The sequence below is a fragment of the Crocodylus siamensis genome, chromosome 1 (assembly GCF_052110815.1).
Source record: "Crocodylus siamensis isolate JL-2025a chromosome 1, ASM5211081v1, whole genome shotgun sequence".
Classification (NCBI taxonomy): domain Eukaryota; kingdom Metazoa; phylum Chordata; order Crocodylia; family Crocodylidae; genus Crocodylus; species Crocodylus siamensis.
Window position 1 is genome coordinate 290,812,406 of NC_143395.1, and position 18,718 is coordinate 290,831,123.

Genomic DNA, 18,718 nt, shown 5'->3' on the forward strand with positions numbered 1-18,718 from the left:
CCAAGTCTCTTTCTTCTGTAGTGCTAACCAACGTAGCACTGCCGAGCCTATAAGGATGCTGCAGGTTTTTCCTCCCAAGGTGGAGAACCTTGCATTTTTCGGTGTTAAACATCATCAGGTTCTCATCTGCCCATTTGCTGAGCTTGTCCAGGTCAGCCTGGATCACTCTCCTATCTTCTGGCGTGGATGCTTTACCCCAAAGTTTGGTGTCATCGGCGAACTTGGCCAGTCCACTCCTGACTCCAATGTCCACATCATTAATGAAGATGTTGAACAGGATGGGTCCAAGGACAGAGCCTTGAGGGACCCCACTGGTCACAGGGCACCACGATGAGTGACTGCCATCAATCACAACCCTCTGGGTCCGACCACGGAGCCAATTTCCCAGCCAGCAGATCGTGGTGGAACCAAGGCCACAACTGGCCAGTTTGGCCAAGAGGTGATCATGGGATACCAGATCAAAAGCTTTTTTGAAGTCAAGATATATGACATCAATCTCTTCTCCCTTGTCCAGGTGATAGGTCACCTGGTCGTAGAAGGAAGTGAGATTGGTCAAACAAGACCTACCCACAACAAACCCTTAGGATTTTAGCCTGGGCCAGTCCATCAAGGATGGCCTCCTTAATAAACTTTTCTAAGATCTTCCCCAGGATAGAAGTCAGGCTAATGGGCCTGTAGTTAGCCGGATCCACTCTCCTCCCTTTCTTGAAGATTGGCACCACATTGGCCTTCTTCCAGTCTTCGGGCACTACACCAGAGCGCCAGGAGTTTTCAAAGATCCGTGCCAAGGGCTGGGCTATGACGCTCGCCAGCTCCTTGAGTACCCTGGGGTGCAGATTGTCAGGGCCAGCTGACTTGAAGGTATCCAGCTTCTCAAGGTGTTCCTTCACGAGGTCAGCATTTATGAAGGGTAGGGGATCCCCATCACCCGGATATCCCTGTCCCATAGCAGGCCTGGGCGTCCCATGGGACTGATGAAAGACTGACGCAAAGTACCTATTTAATTGGTTGGCTTTTTCCTGGGTGTCAGTTGTCAGTTGCCCCATCTGGTTTAGCAGGGGTCCAACGTTGCCCTTGCTTTTCCTCCGGCTCCCCACATATCTGAAAAAGGACTTTTTGTTGTCCTTGATGCTTGAAGCTAGTTGGAGTTCAGTTGCAGCCTTGGCTTTCCTGGTTTGCCCCCTGCAGGACCGGACCAGCACAGAAAAATCCTCCTTGGAGGTGAATCCCATCCTCCATCCTTTGTAGGCTTTCCTTTTTAGCCACAGGAGGTCTGCTAGGTCCGTGGAGAGCCAGGAGGGCTGCTGTGCCTTCTTGCTGCCTTTCCTCCGTGTTGGAATAGATTTAGCTTGTGCATTGAGGATCGCTTCCTTGAGAAGCAACCACTCTTCTTGAACTCCCATCTCTCTGGGGTCATGGTCCCTAAGGGCCTGACCGACAAGCCTCTTGAGCTTGTCAAAGTTGGCTTTTCTGAAGTCACGGACTTCTGCGTTGCTGACTGACTTGCCAGCTTTACGGTGGATGGTGAAGGTGAGCAGCTCATGGTCGCTGTCACCCAGCTTCCCATCGATCACTAGGTCGCCGATTAAGTCGTCCCCCATAGCCAGTACCAGGTCAAGCATCGCTTTGCCTCTCATTGGCCCATAGACTTCTTGAGTCAGGTAGAGGTCATCCACGCATGAGAGAAAGCTTTGCGACTACTCGGATTTTGCTGAGTGATCTTCCCACGAGATGTCCGAGTAATTGAAGTCACCCATGACAACCAAGGTCCTGGAGCAAGCGGCCTCAGTCAGTTCCTCGGCGAACTCCTGCTCAAGCTCAGGACTTTGAGTAGGAGGTCTGTAGTAGACTCCCACCGTTATGTCCCCTGTGCCGTATTCCCCATGAATTTTTACCCAGAGGGTCTCCAGCTGTCCATGCCGGTCGCCAACATCAGCTTGCAGGGACATGTAGCTTTCCTTCACATAGAGAGCTACACCCCCGCCCCTTTTGTCAACACGATCCCTCCTGTACAGGGTATAGCCCTCTATACCCGTGGTCCAGTCATGGGTGGAGTCCCACCAGGTCTCCGTTATCCCAATGACATCATAATTCTTTGCACTGAGCAGGAGGATGAGCTCCTCCTGCTTGTTGCCCAGGCTCCTGGCATTAGTGTACAGGCAGGCAAGTGTCCCCTTGGGGGCTCTTGCCTTGCCCACAGATTGTGCCAGGGCTGGGGCAGGGGTGGGCTCCCTTAAGTGCCTTGGTCTGCTGGCTTTGCAAGGATTGCTCAGCAAGCCAGCAGTGGCAGTAGTCCCCCCATTCCCCAGCGGGCTTAATTTAAAGCCCGGTGGAGCAGGTCAGCCAGGGAGCTTCTGGAGGGGTTGGATGTATTCAAGTCAGCCGGTCCAGATGATCTCCACCCTAGAGTTCTAAAGGAACTGGCTGAGGTCATTGCAAGTCCCCTGGCACGGCTTTACGAGCACTCGTGGTGCTCTGGTGAGGTACCGGAGGAGTGGAAGAGGGCCAATGTGGTTCCCATCTTCAAAAAAGGCAGGAAGGAGGACCCGGGAAACTATAGGCCGGTTAGTCTTACCTTGATCCTAGGCAAGCTGTTCGAGAAAATTATGCTGGCACACATCCACAAGGGGCCAGCAGGGGACTGCATGCTTAGGGGCAACCAACACAGGTTCATCAGTGGCAGGTCCTGTCAGACCAACCTGGTGGCCTTTTACGATCAGATCACCAGATCACTAGATGCAGGGGTAGCAGTGGATATAATCTTCCTGGACTTCCGGAAGGCTTTCGACACTGTCTCTCACCCCGTTCTCATTAAGAAACTGGGGGGCTGTGGTGTAGACACCCACACAGTCAAATGGGTCGCCAACTGGCTGGAGGGCCGCACCCAGAGAGTGGTAGTGGATGGGTCCTTCTCAACCTGGAGGGATGTGGGCAGTGGGGTTCCGCAGGGCTCAGTCCTCAGGCCTACACTGTTCAACATCTTCCTCAGTGATTTGGATGAGGGGGTAAAAAGCACCCTGTTCAAATTTGCTGTTGACACTAAGATGTGGGGGGACGTGGGAAAACTGGAAGGATGCAACAGGCTACAATCAGACCTAGACAGGTTACAAGGGTGGGCGGACGAGAATAGGATGGGTTTCAACACAGACAAGTGCAAGGTGATGCACCTTGGGAGGAACAACCGGCACCATACCTACAGATTAGGGAACTCACCTCTTGTCAGCACGGGGGCGCAAAAGGATCTTAGGGTCATCATTGACTCCAGGATGAACATGGGCCAGCAGTGTGGGGATGCAGTCAGGAAGGCCAACCCCACCTTGTCATGCATCCACAGATGCATCTCGAGCAGGTCCAAAGAGGTGATCCTCCCCCTCTGTGCGGCACTGGTCAGGCCACAGTTGGAGTACTGCGTCCAGTTCTGGGCGCCGCACTTCAAGAGGGATGTCAACAGCATGGAGAGGGTCCAGAGGAGGGCCACTTGCATGATCAGGGGACAACAGGGCAGGCCCTATGAGGAGAGGCTACAGGACCTGAACTTGTTCAGCCTCCAAAAGAGAAGGCTGAGGGGGTATCTAGTGGCCTGTTATAAACTAGTCAGGGGGGACCAGCAGGCACTGGGGGAGTCACTGTTCCCCCAAGCACCACCAGGAGTGACCAGGAATAACGGTCACAAGCTGGCAGAGGGTAGGTTTAGGTTAGATATCAGGAGGCGCAACTTCACGGTCAGGGTGGCTAGGATCTGGAACCAACTTCCAAGAGAAGTGGTGCAGGCTTCTACCCTGGGGGTCTTTAAGAGGAGGTTAGATGCACATCTTGCTGGGGTCATTTGACCCCAGTATTCTTTCCTGCCATGGCAGGGGGTCCGACCCTAGAAACTATGAAACTATGAAACTTCATAGAGAATTCTAAAGGATTAATTACTCAAGCTAGAATTTGGACTAGACACCAGGTTAAGCAAAATTTTAAACCCTAACTGAATTAAAAATACCCTTGTCAACATTAATGACCGCAAATGTTTAGGTTATGAATTTTATGAGTCAAACAACAGATACATATGTATAGAGGGAGGGAGAGAGAGAGAGAGAGAGAGAGAGAGAGAGAGAGATCTATATACAGTAGATATATATCTATATCTATATAGATCTCTCTCTTTCTCTCTCTGTCTATATACATACATATATATATATTATAGCTTGTATCTTCTTCATGTGATTGTATCCTCTTCATGTGATTAAACTGTTCTTTTTCTATATTTCTTTGATAATTTGTATTTAAAAAAAGCTGGAAAGTATTTCCTGCTTTTCTCTATTCCTTCATCCTTAGGAGACTTTTAAGTCTGCCATATCATTTCATATTTAGGAACTGCAATGAGAGATGTTGCCCTGGCATGGAGTTAGCAAGACTATTGATCTATTAGGGACATCTGCCTGACAACCATCACAGTATCACATGGTCCAGGTCATGTCAGTCTTATCTCTTCTATACACTTCTGATATCTTCTATAAGATATCAACAGCTCCTCAGAGTAGGTGGAGATAGTGCCTCTCCCATCCTGATGAGATCATAGTTACAGTGATCCTTCACATCCAAGCTGGATTTCCTGAACTCACTCGACCTTGGGGCTGAAGAAGAGTCATCCAAACTTTATAAGTTGTGCAAAAAATGGAGAAGCCTGCCTTTAATGCAGGACAGATCAAAGACAACACAACACAGCAATACTCTGCACACATTGTTAATATATAACCTGATCCTTTATTTAATTCAAATAGAGATCCTAATGGGTATAGTCAGGTTATCTTGGAATCACAGGCATATCCTGTATAAGGTGTTCCTAGTGAACTGTGTTGCGAGGCAGATGGGCAGCCAAGTTCTGTACTAGCTGGAATATTTTCAAGAAGTTCACCATCATCCCTTCATATCAGGGGTATCAAATATGTGGCCTGAGGGCTGGATTCTACCCAGGGAGCTGCTCTATCCAGCCTAGTGCAGAATCCATGGCCCTCAGGCCCCACTGGACATAGTGATCAGCAGCAGTAGGACAAGTGACCCAGTCACCCTCCAGCCTCTTTGCCCTTCTCATTGCCATGGCCCTACCTCCTCAGCTGCCAGCCCCACAGTTGCCCCGTGCCAGAGCTACTGTTGTTATGTGCCCCATGCTATGACAGCAGCTCTAGCTCTGCATGGGGCACATGGTGGGAATTGGAGCTGATGCTGCCATCTCCATATGTCCCTATCTGGAGCTGGAGCCGTCACCACCACTGCATGCGCCTAGCCAAACCTTTGTTTGCTGCTGTCATGTTCCCCATGCTGGAACCATCCCATGCCCCCAGCTGGATCCAGCTCAGAGCACAAAATGAGCTTGACACTCCTGCTTTATGTAAAGACCTCAGAAATCAAATCTTGACATTCCAGATCCATTGACCTGCATGGCCAGATCTATATCCAGTTAGAAAGGTAAAATTTTTGGATGAGTCACAGATGGCATTTTTTGCTTTTAGGGCTATTTAAGAATGCAATAGCATTGAAATCCCAAGGATGCAGAACAATTTAATATTAAGAGATTTGCACATGACAGTCAAGATGTTATAGAGAACTCACGTTTTCTAAAGCAACCCATCTTCCTACTGGAATGAACTCTATCTACAGCCAATAACAAAGCTCTGATTGTGTTCTTGCTTGTTGCTCTTTATCCAGGTGCTGATCCTAGCCAGGCACAGAGAAAGCTGGAAGGCATTGCTCTTTATGGTGAAGTAAAGAATATTGGGTTTTATGCTTTCCTGGCATATCTGGTCATATTGTTTCACTAGCTCTCGTAATTCATTTACATATTCATAAAGATACTCTCTGGCTTCAGTCTGGGAAGCTGTAGTTACCCTGTAGAGAAGTGGAAGTCATTCTCCATTGTGACAGACATTTTATAGATAGACAAAACAAAACAATGTTTCCTTTATGGAATCACATCTATATATCACTTGGAAAAGAGATTCTGTGGAGTCATAAGGGCCTCTCACTCCTATCTCAACAAAAGACTTACTTAGGATCTAAACTAACATTGCTAAATATCACTCCATCAAGTCTACCATGATCAGATGATTTTATGGACTTCTGTAAAGGATTTTACAATGACAGCAATATCACTGCTGAAGAAGATGTGATAAGACTGAACTCTGTTCTTCCACGTGCTTCAGAATCTCAGGGTAGGACTGCACTTGAACTGGATTTAGAAATGAATTATCCTTCCCTTGAGCTATCCTACCCTCTGTTTAATTTTTAATAGACACAGGTTTTGTCCACTCATTTGGCTGATTCCTCTCTTTATTTTTCACTGACAACTTCTACTTTTTAACACTTGAAGTATATTGTCCTCTTACTGAAAAAAAAGGATAATTCCTGATTTCCTTTTTCCCACTAATCCATTTTCCTTGGCATTCTCCTCCCCTTTTATCTGTCTATTCATAGTATTCCCAAAGTTAACATTAATTTACATGGCTTATCCAAATGTACTTCATATTTTAAATAGATTAGAATGCTGTTCCTTTGAAGTAGTCATAATGTTTGACAAGAGACTTTTTTTTTCTATTTCTCCAGATGAATGTAGTGCCTATGAGTAGTACTGGGTTCTCTCCTTCTGTTTTTGGGACACATATATAGTTTTATTTTAGAATTCAGCAGGCCAAATTTTGTAGTTGAGTTAGTAGCTCTGCAGGGTTCCTCCAAGACTGACCAGCTAACCTGCCTTATCCCTGGCCTTGAAGGATTGGCTTCATGGATGAGAGACATTTGTAACTTGCTAAAGCAGTAGTTAAGCTATTTTCTCAAAATGTAGTTTGTGCTGCATGAAAGGATAGCTAATTGTCTATCAGGAACGAAGTATAACTGCATTTCTGTCATGAGAGAGAGACAGAAAGGAGAGAGGTGCTGTATATTATTAAGCTGCTTGATCACATCTGCCTTTTCAAAGGAGAGAGGAGACATTAGCAGCAAACAGAGGAACATTGTCATCTGCAAACATAAATATTTCAGATTTCAGGTACGCTGGGAATGTCATTAATGTAAAAAATTGACAAGAAGGGGCCCTGGAGTCAGCAATGACCGTGGGAGGCACTTCAAGAGACAGAAGAAGGGGTTCTGACAACAAGCACTGTAATAATAATAAACTCCTTTGAAAGCTGTGTAAGAGATAGGTAGAAAACCAGGACAAAGAAACCGCATCATAGTATTAGAGTTTGAGTTTAGAAGAGAAAAATGACACTTCACTGTGTTAAATATTTTTGTTGCTGTGGGTTAAGTAAGTTAGCATCTGTGCCATGCTCTTTATCTAGAGTTGAAAGGAGGTAATCAATAAATTCAAGAACAGCCATGCTAGCTGAGTAGGTAAGGTGAAGAAAAGATGTAGAGGGAGCAATTAGTTAGATATCATTTAGATTTGGGGTGGAGAGAGATGATATTGCTTGCCAACAAGGTCATCATACAGAGATTAGACAGTAGCTCCTGCAACGTGAGGTGTCATTTCCTTGTCAGCTGGAATATTGCCCTGGAAGACAGGTGAGGCAATAGGAGAAAGGAGGTGCAAGGGTCAGCAATCACTAGGGTTAGGATTAGCAAATTCTTTAGCAAACGCACAAATAAATCAGATGATTTGGGAGTTCTCACTGTTTCCATTTCATTTCCAAAATACTAGTTCTAATTGATTGACATGGAATAGGTCTGAAGACTTATTGGCAAAGCTGGAAAATAAGATCTGCAAAGCACAAGTGATATATTTAAGTTTAGTCATATGAAATAAGTCTTTTTGACATAGTTGGATTTGGGATGTGATTTTTAACTGCTTGAAATGGCTTTGCATTGGTTCTGTTAATACCAACAGAATTGTTTATTATTATTATTTGCTCCAGGAGTGCCCTGAAATCTCTTGCAAATAATGGACTTGTTTTAAACTTGCAATTAAACAAATAAACACAACAATGTATCATGAGACAACTTGTATTTTAATTTATAATTATTTGTGACAAAACTTCATACTAAGCCAGGAAATGGATTGTAATATATTTTGTTTTGAAGGCTTAAAGATGTTGGATCCCAGTACTGCACTGTTCTTAAAACTGTGTTGAAAGTGAGAGTAGACAGATCAAACGCAGATTATCATATGGTAGTAAGTGAGGACCATTTATATTATTATATTTCATTGCTTCTCCAACAAATTTTCAGAAAAAAGGTTCATTTCAAATTGTTCCTAATCCATGACAGGAACCCTGGAAAATTTCTCCAGTTTAAAATTTTAGATTGTAATCAACTGCTTGACATTTGATTTTACATATCTAGCTTTCTAACTTTGCAGACTAAAGAAAAGAAAATATATTTTAAAAGGATGTCTTTATTTGTTTTAATGTTTTGAAATGTACCATGCTAATCAGTATTTTAGAATAATCTTGAAATGTTAACCAGACATTTGTACTCCTTTTCCCCCCCTAACTACAAAGAGCACATAAATAGATTCCATGTTTCCTCCCTGGGGGAGAAAAGGGGGTTTCGACTGATACCTACATGACTAGAAAGCCTGGGATCACTCTGTAACACGTAGAGACTTCCAGACTTGATTACATTCACCGAATAAAGATGTTTTTTCTTTACTTATATCCCATTCAGGCAGAAGTAAACCAAGCATAAGAGATTGTGCAAGGTTCCAACACCTGAAAAGTAATAGATGGAGTCAGGATGGGAAGGTAGGCTATGCAGTAGAAATACTGTATTATACAGTTTGACCTGAGTAGTCTCGGGTTTTTTCTTCCAGCTCTATGAATATATGGCTTAAATGAAAAGTAATGGTAATGGTTTTATGTAGTAGATGCCTGTACTATGTACTGTAGTTGATTAATATCAAATGTGCTTAATCCAAATTAAAAACTTTAAAGGGGGACTAGAGCAGATCTAAAGAAGCAGCTCCTTCCTTTGGATCTTATATTTTAAAAGACAAGACTTGAATCTAATATTTTCCACAGAAAAAACAAGCTCAGATTCAGGCAAGATTATTTCACTGAATAAAACTCTATAGCTGTTCCCAAAGCAATTGATCACATGGAAGCCAAAAGCAGGAGAAAGATTTACTTCCTCAGTAACTAGTAACATGATTTCATTCAGCATCAGAAGAGATGGACACAGCTGTTTAAGTTGAAATCTAATAAAAGCTATGAGTGGAAATATACGTTCTGATATTCTTCAATTGTACCAAAGGCCGGTAAACTGTGCTCTTTTATTATTTGTTTTGCATGCTGCTATAACAATGTTCAGCAATAAGGGCTGTCTTTTGTGTTCCATGCTGGACAGGCAGATAAGATCTCTCTTCCTTCATACACCTTTACTCCATCAGTAGCGCTGATGCTTTTAGAAATAAGAATAGTCTCAATTTGACTACAGTTCAACTACTAAACAGGGTTAGGTTGAGCTAAATGCCCACTTGTGCAGGTGTTTACAGGGTTTAAATGGACAAAAAATGGCATGCCCTGTTTCGTTTACACATGGCACAAAGTTCTGGGTGCTGCACTTCAAGAAGGATGTGGAGAAACACAAGAGAGTCCAGAGGAGGGCCACATGCATGATTAGAGGCCTAGAGACCAAGACATATGAGGAGAGGCTGAGGGACTTTGGACTGTTCAGCCTGGAGAACAGAAGACTCAGGGGGACTTGGTTGCAGCCTATGAGTATATCAGGGATGTACATCAGGGTTTGGGGCAGCCTAGTCATCCCAGGGGAGGACAAGAAATAATGTGCACAAGCTGACTGAAGATTGCTTCAGGCTAACATAAGGAAAAACTTCTTTACAAGTTGAGTGCCAAGGATTTGGAACAGGCTCCCCCCAGAATTGATACAGTCATTCACCCTGACAATCTTCAAAAAACATCTTGACACCCAACTTGCTGGGATCATTTGATCCCAGCAGTCTTTCCTATGTGAAAGGAGCTGGACCAATGATCTGTAAAGTCCCTTCCAGCCCCTAACAGCTGTGAAACTATAAAGTGAGTTCACCTCAGGAGGTGAACTAATTTAGACTGAGAAGAGGCTGACCCAATCTGGTATATAGCTGTATACATTTGCAGCACAGCTTTAGGGCTGGGAAAGCCTATTCAGTAGTCCCAACCCTAGGGCTGTGCTGTTCCAAACCCCTCCTTTCCCCACAACCCTGACCAGACTATTTTTAGTCCCCACAAGCTCTGTCCCTGAACTGGGCAACCGCCTTTCCCTGCCCTCCCCTACTTCTCACAATTCCCCCTCCCCCCGCCCTTGGACCCTGTCTCCAATGTTAAATAGAGCAGAAGAATCACTTCCCTTGATTTGCAGGTGACATTCCTGTTAATACAGCCCAGTTTGCTCTTTGCCTTTTTTGCAACAAGAGCACACTGTTGACCATATTCTGCTTATGGTCCATAGTAACCCCCAGGTCCTTCTCTGCAGTACTTTGCACTTATTCCATTCCAAGTGTGGGATTTTTGTGCTGCTTCTTCTTGAATTTTATCTGGCTAATTATGGACCATTTTTCCAGCCTATTTGGGTCATTCTGGATCCTAGCCCTGCCCTACAGAGTGTCTTCAACCCCATCCAACTTGGTGACTTACATAAATTTGCTACACAAGCACTCAATCTAATTATCCAAATCACTAAGCAAAATGTCGAGCAATCCTGGATCCAGGATAGACCCCCTCAGGAAATAATTCATACATCTTCCCAAATAAACATTGAGCCATTATACAAGCAATGACTGTTCAGTTCAAAGGTAGTTGGTTATATTTAACAGAAGAATGTAGACATTGAACCATTGAATGTCTCCAAAGTGAAAGGATTGGAGTGCTGTTATTTTAAGTTACAATGCACAAAGTACTGGGAACCATACTGTAGAGAACAATTCTACAGAAAGAAAGCAAAAGGACAGGTTAGCTCACTATTTTTTTTTCATTTCCTGCAACATATGACTATGTGATCGATCACTGAACTGAAAAAAAAAATAGTGTACACTTTACACTGACAGGTTTTTAAAATTCTTCTTACCTTTTTAATCCCTGTTTAGTACTGTGATCATTTTATACGTTGGTCACCCTCTTGGTAACAATAATGTGCAATATCTGTCTTTTTTTAGGAATCTGCTTTACAGCGTAATTGTGACCATACGTACAGTGCTGGCACAACAAGGTCCCTGATCGGGCTCATCACCTAGCTCCAATCTCCTCACCCTTGTTTCTGGACAGTCTGGGTCCTTTGCCCCATTGCTTATTTTTTCTGCCACAACTTGATGTTATAATTTCATAAGACAGCTGTACACAGGAGGCGTATGTTTGCCCCAAACTTGCCAATCATTATCTGCACCTAATGGGGTGAGCAGCCATTTTATTTAAGTCTTGCTTTGCCAGTATGAGTCTGTTCAGAGGAGCTGGAAAGTCCCTGGATTCTCTCCACCTCTCAGTAATGGAGCAGGGGCCTCGTTATACTAATATCAGATGATCGTTTTGGTTTTTTTTACATTGTTTAAGATTAGCTGGGATCATGTAGTTCATCACTGTCTTTAGGGAATTACCTGATTATTTAAGTAATTATTGATACATTCACATTAACATATTCACAAAAGTATAACTATTTTCACTCCTGGTGATATCACTAACATGACCTATTTTAAACAAACAAAAAACCCCACAAATATCATAATTTTGGAAAATGCAGTTTTCATATGTTTATATTTAGTAAAAGGACCAAAAAAAGTTTAAATAGTCAAATATAACAGAATATTGGAAAAGCCCCTAAAAGAGAATGGCAATGATCTGAAGTAGTTTTTAATTCAGATTCCCAGCTTTCAAAGTAAGTTCACAATCCTAACTATGAGAACCATTCAGCTCATTCTACTGAGTACATTAGTAAAAGACACAATCCATAGATGAAGGGATTCATGAGGCTTGATAGCAAGGACAAATCCACAAAGAGGAAATAATATAATGAAGAGCGAATAAGTTTATTTAGCGAGTAAGACAAGTAAGGACATTTCTGGCATTTGCCGATTGGTAATTATGCATATCCTGAAAAGTTTTTAAAGCATGAAAATATGAAGAAGGAAAATAGATAAACAGCACATATGCCCTTTGCCCCTCAGTACAAAACAGTTGCTCATGAGCAAATTGCCAGTGTTGATCAATTTAACCCACAGGTCTAAAGACAGGGGAATATGACCCTTGAATTCAGCCAGATACTTCAAACCACAAAGGTACTCCCTGATACAAGTGGCCATAGTACACAACACCCAAGTAAGGTCTTCTTTACAATTTAAATACCACTTGTCCTCTATAAAGAAAAATGTTCAAGCAAGTGTTCACAGAAATGGCCACAGAGATAAATCAATGTACCAGAATGAAACAGATCAGCTACCCATATTCGCAGCAGTTGGATGTGACTCTCAGAAAGGGCCAGAGAAACCATGACTATATAAATCACATGGCTCAAACCCACTGTACAGAGAGGTTGAGGTGGTCAAAGACAGCTAGTATATCGAAGTTGGATTAGCAGCCCTAGTTGAATTGTTCTGCAACTCATTAGCTGACCTGTAGGTTTGCAAAATGGATTCCATTTCCAACAACCCCCACCAAATTCACCCATGCAAAGCCTGTTTACTCAGGCCTGGAGTCAAGATGGGAGGGACTTTTACCCATAAACAGACTGAAGGCTTTGTGTATTTACAAACACAGTGAAAAAGGAAAATCTGGAAGATCATTCCATTTGCTCACATAACTATTTAACTGTCACGGAATTTTGTGTCTTTCCCTGAATTCATTGGAAAAAGGAAGTATTCAGTGAAGAAAATTGAATAAAAATAAACGTTTTCTGATAGGATTACAGCATCAAAAGTGCATGTGTTCCACATGTTTTTATTTCTTGTTAAATTAGAAAATATATCTTTGCTTGATGTATCCTGTAGGGCACAAAGCCAGAGTTACTATTATACCATTTTTTGCTTCATAAAGAATTTCATTTAAACTATGAACCTTGTGATAGGTAATTATATGCAGGAAGCAGAGCACATATGAATTTTATATTTATGGTCTACACTGAGGTCACAATTTAAATTCCAAAAAGTGCCTTCAGAAATACCAGTTAGTGTGTCGTTTTTATTTTAATTGCATTTCCTCCCCTCTGGTACAGCATGATCAACTGAAATCAGAACATATGTTTTAGGTAACATATTTAGAATCTAGCAATAAACTGTTAGCATCCATATAAACATTTTGCCCATTTGCAATGCTGATAACGGACAGAGGGGACAAAGCTGAACTCCTCAACGAGTTCTTCGCCTCAGTGTTCCTAAGCGAGAGGCATGACAAGTCTCTCACTGGGAGTGTAGGGAGGCAGCAGCAAGGCACCAGACTTCCATGCGTGGACCCTGGGGTGGTGCAGGGTCACTTGGAGGAACTGGATGCCTTTAAGTCGGCAGGCCCGGATGAGCTCCATCCGAGGGTACTGAAGGCACTGGCCGACATCATTGCAGAGCCACTGGCGGGAATATTTGAATGCTCGTGGCGCACGGGTCAAGTCCCGGAGGACTGGAAAAGGGCCAATGTGGTTCCCATTTTCAAGAAGAGGAGGAAGGAAGACCCGGGTAACTATAGGTCAGTCAGTCTCACCTCCATCCTTGGCAAAATCTTTGAGAAAATCATCAAGGCTCACATTTGTGAGAGCCCGGCAGGACAAATTATGCTGAGGGGAAACCAGCACGGGTTCGTGGCAGGTAGATCGTGCCTGACCAATCTAGTCTCTTTTTATGACCAGGTCACAAAACGCCTCGACGCAGGAGGAGGGGTGGATGTCGTATACTTGGACTTCAGGAAGGCCTTTGATATGGTATCCCACCCCATACTGGTGAACAAGTTAAGGGGCTGTGACTTGGATTACTGCACAGTCCGGTGGGTGGAGAATTGGCTGGAGGGTCGCACCCAGAGAGTTGTGGTGGATGGGTCGGTTTCGACCTGGAAGAGTGTGGGCAGTGGGGTCCTGCAGGGCTCGGTGCTTGGACCGATACTCTTTAATGTCTTCATCAGCGACTTGGACGAGGGGGTGAAATGTACTCTGTCCAAGTTTGCAGATGACACTAAGCTATGGGGCGAAGTGGACACGCCGGAGGGCAGGGAACAGCTGCAAGCAGACCTGGACAGGTTAGACAAGTGGGCAGAAAACAATAGAATGCAGTTCAACAAGGAGAAATGCAAAGTGCTGCATCTAGGGAGGAAAAATGTCCAGCACACCTACAGCCTAGGAAATGACCTGCTGGGTGGCACGGAAGTGGAAAGGGATCTTGGAGTCCTAGTGGACTCCAAGATGAACATGAGTCGGCAGTGTGACGAAACCATCAGAAAAGCCAATGGCACTTTATCGTGCATCAGCAGATGCATGACAAATATGTCCAAGGAGGTGATACTTCCCCTCTATCGGGCGCTGGTCAGACCGCAGCTGGAGTACTGCGTGCAATTCTGGGCGCCGCACTTCAAGAAGGATGCGGATAACCTGGAGAGGGTCCAGAGAAGGGCCACTCGTATGGTTAAGGGCCTGCAGGCCAAGCCCTACGAGGAGAGATTAGAGAAACTCGACCTTTTCAGCCTCCGCAAGAGAAGGTTGAGAGGCGACCTGGTGGCTGCCTATAAGTTCGTCAGGGGGGCACAGAAGGGAATTGGTGAGTATTTATTCACCAAGGCGCCCCCGGGGGTTACAAGAAATAATGGCCACAAGCTAGAGAAGAGCAGATTTAGATTGGATATTAAGAGGAACTTCTTCACAGTTCGAGTGGCCAAGGTCTGGAACGGGCTCCCAAGGGAGGTGGTGCTCTCCCCTACCCTGGGGGTATTCAAGAGAAGGTTGGATGTGTATCTAGCTGGGGTAATGTAGGCCCAGCACTCTTTCCTGCTTATGCAGGGGGTCGGACTCGATGATCTATTGAGGTCCCTTCCGACCCTAGCATCTATGAATCTATGAATCTATGAACAGAAAGGGCAAGATGGCGGGAGGTGCCAATGGACCCTTTTTGTCCAGAAAGATAAAATGGTGAAATTTTTCACATGATATTCACAAATGTTCCTAATGAAATGCTTAAGCATTCTTCAGACAGGCTGCAAACTGTATATGTTTTTATTTAAAACAAAAGGTTATGATTTTTTTTTAAATTGCCCAAATCTTTTACAGTAATGTACAAGAAAAGTGTTATTTTTTTTAAAGCTATAATGAAGTGGTAGTACCATATACACATGGTAGGGTACAAAAAGTTGGGCTTGAGAACCCTATTGTTCTTGGATAATAAAGAACCCAAAGTAAAAATCTTTCCTGTTCAGTTGGTGTAAGACCTATCTTCTACTGAAACTGTACTTAAACTAATGTGGGACTAAAGAGATGACTGGCCTTCGTCTGGCCCTCCTTACAGGGGTCAATATTTAATGTTGTAATTACATTGGGGACTAGAGTCTTCTGCATATCCACAAAGCAATTACAACATTGGCAGCAGTAGCAGACATTTTCCCACCATCAAACCACTGTGTTTTTACTCTGGCCTGTAGCCACCAGCTGTAAAGACAAGAGAGTTCAGTCTCTGTGGTAACTTCTTGCTGAATTTGATGACAAGATTATGAATTGTGGGACTATACATTTATTAGGAAATGCAAGGAAGCCACCTACACAGGAGTTCATGCAAGTCACTGGACAGAACAGCTGGTCAGAAATCTGCATTTTTAAAAAATTTGGATAAAAATACTTTTCCCCCTGTTTTCTGATCACTTCTACTATATAGCTACCAGATGTTCACAACTCAGACACCACTAATTGGATTTGCCTAGAATTGAAAAATCTCCCTAACTTATTAGTCCCCTAAGCCATCTATGCCCCATCATGCTTTCATCAGTTACATTATAGTGCACAAAATGTTTGACTGACTTAACACAGACAAACTCATGTGCTTAAGCCTAGATGGGAAACCTGTCAGTCGACTTAGCTGAAGCTAGACTGATCTATACCACCTGATGAAGTAGTCCAGAGTGTCAAATGTAAATTAGAACAGGTTCTATCTTCACTTGACAGTTACAGAGGTACATTTGCTTGTTTGATTTTTGACATAAAGGAAATATTGTATCTTACTGGGGTTTGGGGAGGTGGGGGAGGGGGAGGATTGTGCTGTTGCAATCAGCTGGTATACCAAAGTTTTATAACTCCAGAGTAAAATATCTATGTGATAATTTTAAAAAAATTAACTCAGAACAGATCTTCCACTGGGTGTGTCTACACATGCATTTACTCTGGCCTAAGTTCACCCTGGTGTAAGTGTTTGAGGCCAGGCATGTACACATGGAGGGATTAGGGAGCAGATTTGCACTGTTTCCTGCAGGTCTGCAATGAGCCCCTGCTGCCACCTGCGGGAGCTCTAGGCAGCCATCTTCAAAAGCCAGCCCTGCTATCTGCTCACTGGACAGCTCCTTCCTTGCCAAGCAGCAGCATGCTCAGTATAGGGGCAGCATACAGCAGCTCTCTCCTTGCCCATTCTGCTTCCCTGTGCCACGGCTGCTCCAACCCCTGCCCCTGTCAGCAGCAACCAGAACTCTTGGCTCCTGCTGGCTATGGGACTGGCTCTGCTGTCCCAGCAGGCCCTCTACCGCCCAGGCCAGCCCAGGAAAGCTGCACACCTGGGGGGGACCTGTGTACTGGGTGCAGGAGGTCCTGGCAGACCACTTCCTCCAGCACTCCCCACTCCAGCTTGCCTGTACCACCACCCACAGAACCCCAACCCCACCTGCCCACCCCCTGCACCAGACTCACTGTAGCTCCAGCTCCATGATTGCATGGAGACAGGGTGATGGGTGGGGCTGGGCCTAGGTTGGGGGGCTGGCTGGCTGGCTGCAGACCCGGGGTGGAGGCTGAGCCAGGGGCTTCTGGTGGCTGAAGGCACCACAGGTTAGGGCCTGCCACTGGGCAGCAGGTGGATGTCAGGGGACATGCAGCTTTAGGGTCAGGGACTGGGCAACAGGCAGTATGAAAACCAGATAAAACATCAAAAAAAAATGTTCATGAAGGTTCATTTAAAAATTAGTTCTTTTTCAATGAGAAATCATGAAGAAGTCTAGTGTTTTCCTCTCATTTTTCCTTTTGTTCTGCCAGGTGAAAAGAAAAATGTAGACAAAGCCAGAGAAATGGGAGAGGAAAAATGATGACCACCTGGTTTTTGTGGTTGTGTTTATACAGCATACAGTGGTCACCGTCCGGTCATCCTGCCCATCCCAGGATGATATTCTTCTCCTACAGCACCCAGAGATGTTCATGCTTCAGGGTCAGGAGCTCAGCCCAGAACTTCTGGTCTCCCTGGTCTAGCTCCAACTCTTGCTGGTCCCATGCCTCTTCATGCCGGTCCCATGCATTCTCATAGGTAACATCCTCTGTCTGCCATGCCTGTGCATCCTCTGCACACTCCTCTGAAACTGCCACCAGGCACTGGAGGAGGACAGTGAAGTCCATTGTTCACCTCTGGCAGAGCCAGTGCACCTGCAGCACGCCAGTTGTGGGTGGAAGCAACCCTGAGGCCGCATTCCCACTGCCAAGTGTGGCCCATCCCCCATGTCCAGCTGCAGGACCTTCAGAGCCATAAGACAGAAGCTTTTTATGAAAGTTTGCAACATTTAAGAGATAAGACTTTCTGTACCGGGGCCATAAGCTGCTTGGCCTCAGATTGGGGGTCGGGCACACACAGGTGCTCAGGGACCGTGGTTAGTCAACCAGGCAGGCCCAGGCAGCTGACTGCTGAGCTCCCCATCCCTGTGCATTCCCCTGGGACTGGCAGGCCACAGGGTGCTGGCCACAGGCAGCCTGCCTCCCCAGCTCCATTCCCAGGCCAGGATAGGCCAGGATCCTGGTAGCACCTGCTGCCATGGCTCCAGATCCTGCTGCCCCACCTCCACCCACCTCCTGCAGGCCAACTACTCTGCTGTGCTGCCACCCAGCCCACAGATCCTGGGCTTGGAGGCACAGGGCTCCCAGACAACTGGGATGAGGAGCTGCCCATGCCCCTGCTTCCCCACTGGAGGCCAATCTGGGGAGGCACTTTGTGGCCCATCCCACCACACCACCACTCCACGCCCTGGGTGCTGCATGATGAGCTGTTTGCACAGGTTGGTGGGTGCCCAACCCACTATGTCCTGCTGCCACTGATCTTCATGGTGCCCTTGGTGCACCTGCACTCTTGGTACAGGACCATGAGCTATAATGGTTCAGGGGGCAAGCCTGGGCTGCCCTGCAACCTCCACCCCTACCTGGAGGGCTACCTGTAGCTGCACTAAGTGTCCCTGCCCCCCACAGCTAAGAAGGCTGCTGGTATTGACATTTTGCTTGGCATGTGAGGCCCATTGCCACCCAGCTGCAGGGGCACAGGCTGCTCAGTAAAGTTTGGCACTGTGTCTCACCTCTCTGTGTGCAATGGGGAGGAATGCAGGGCCAGGAGAATGCAGGTGATTTGGGTTGGAAGGCAAGGCAGAGGCAGGGTCAGGGGCCAGAATTAGGGGGGCAAGGGTGAGGGTGCTGTCCCCCATGTGGGACTTACTATGTGGCTGGGGCTGGCGAGGCTGGCAGCTTGGCATGGTCCTGTCTGTCAGTAAGTGTGCAGCTGCAGCTGGTGTCCTCAGCCCATGGGTCATGCCATGCAGGCACTCAGCCAGGGACCCTCACTGTG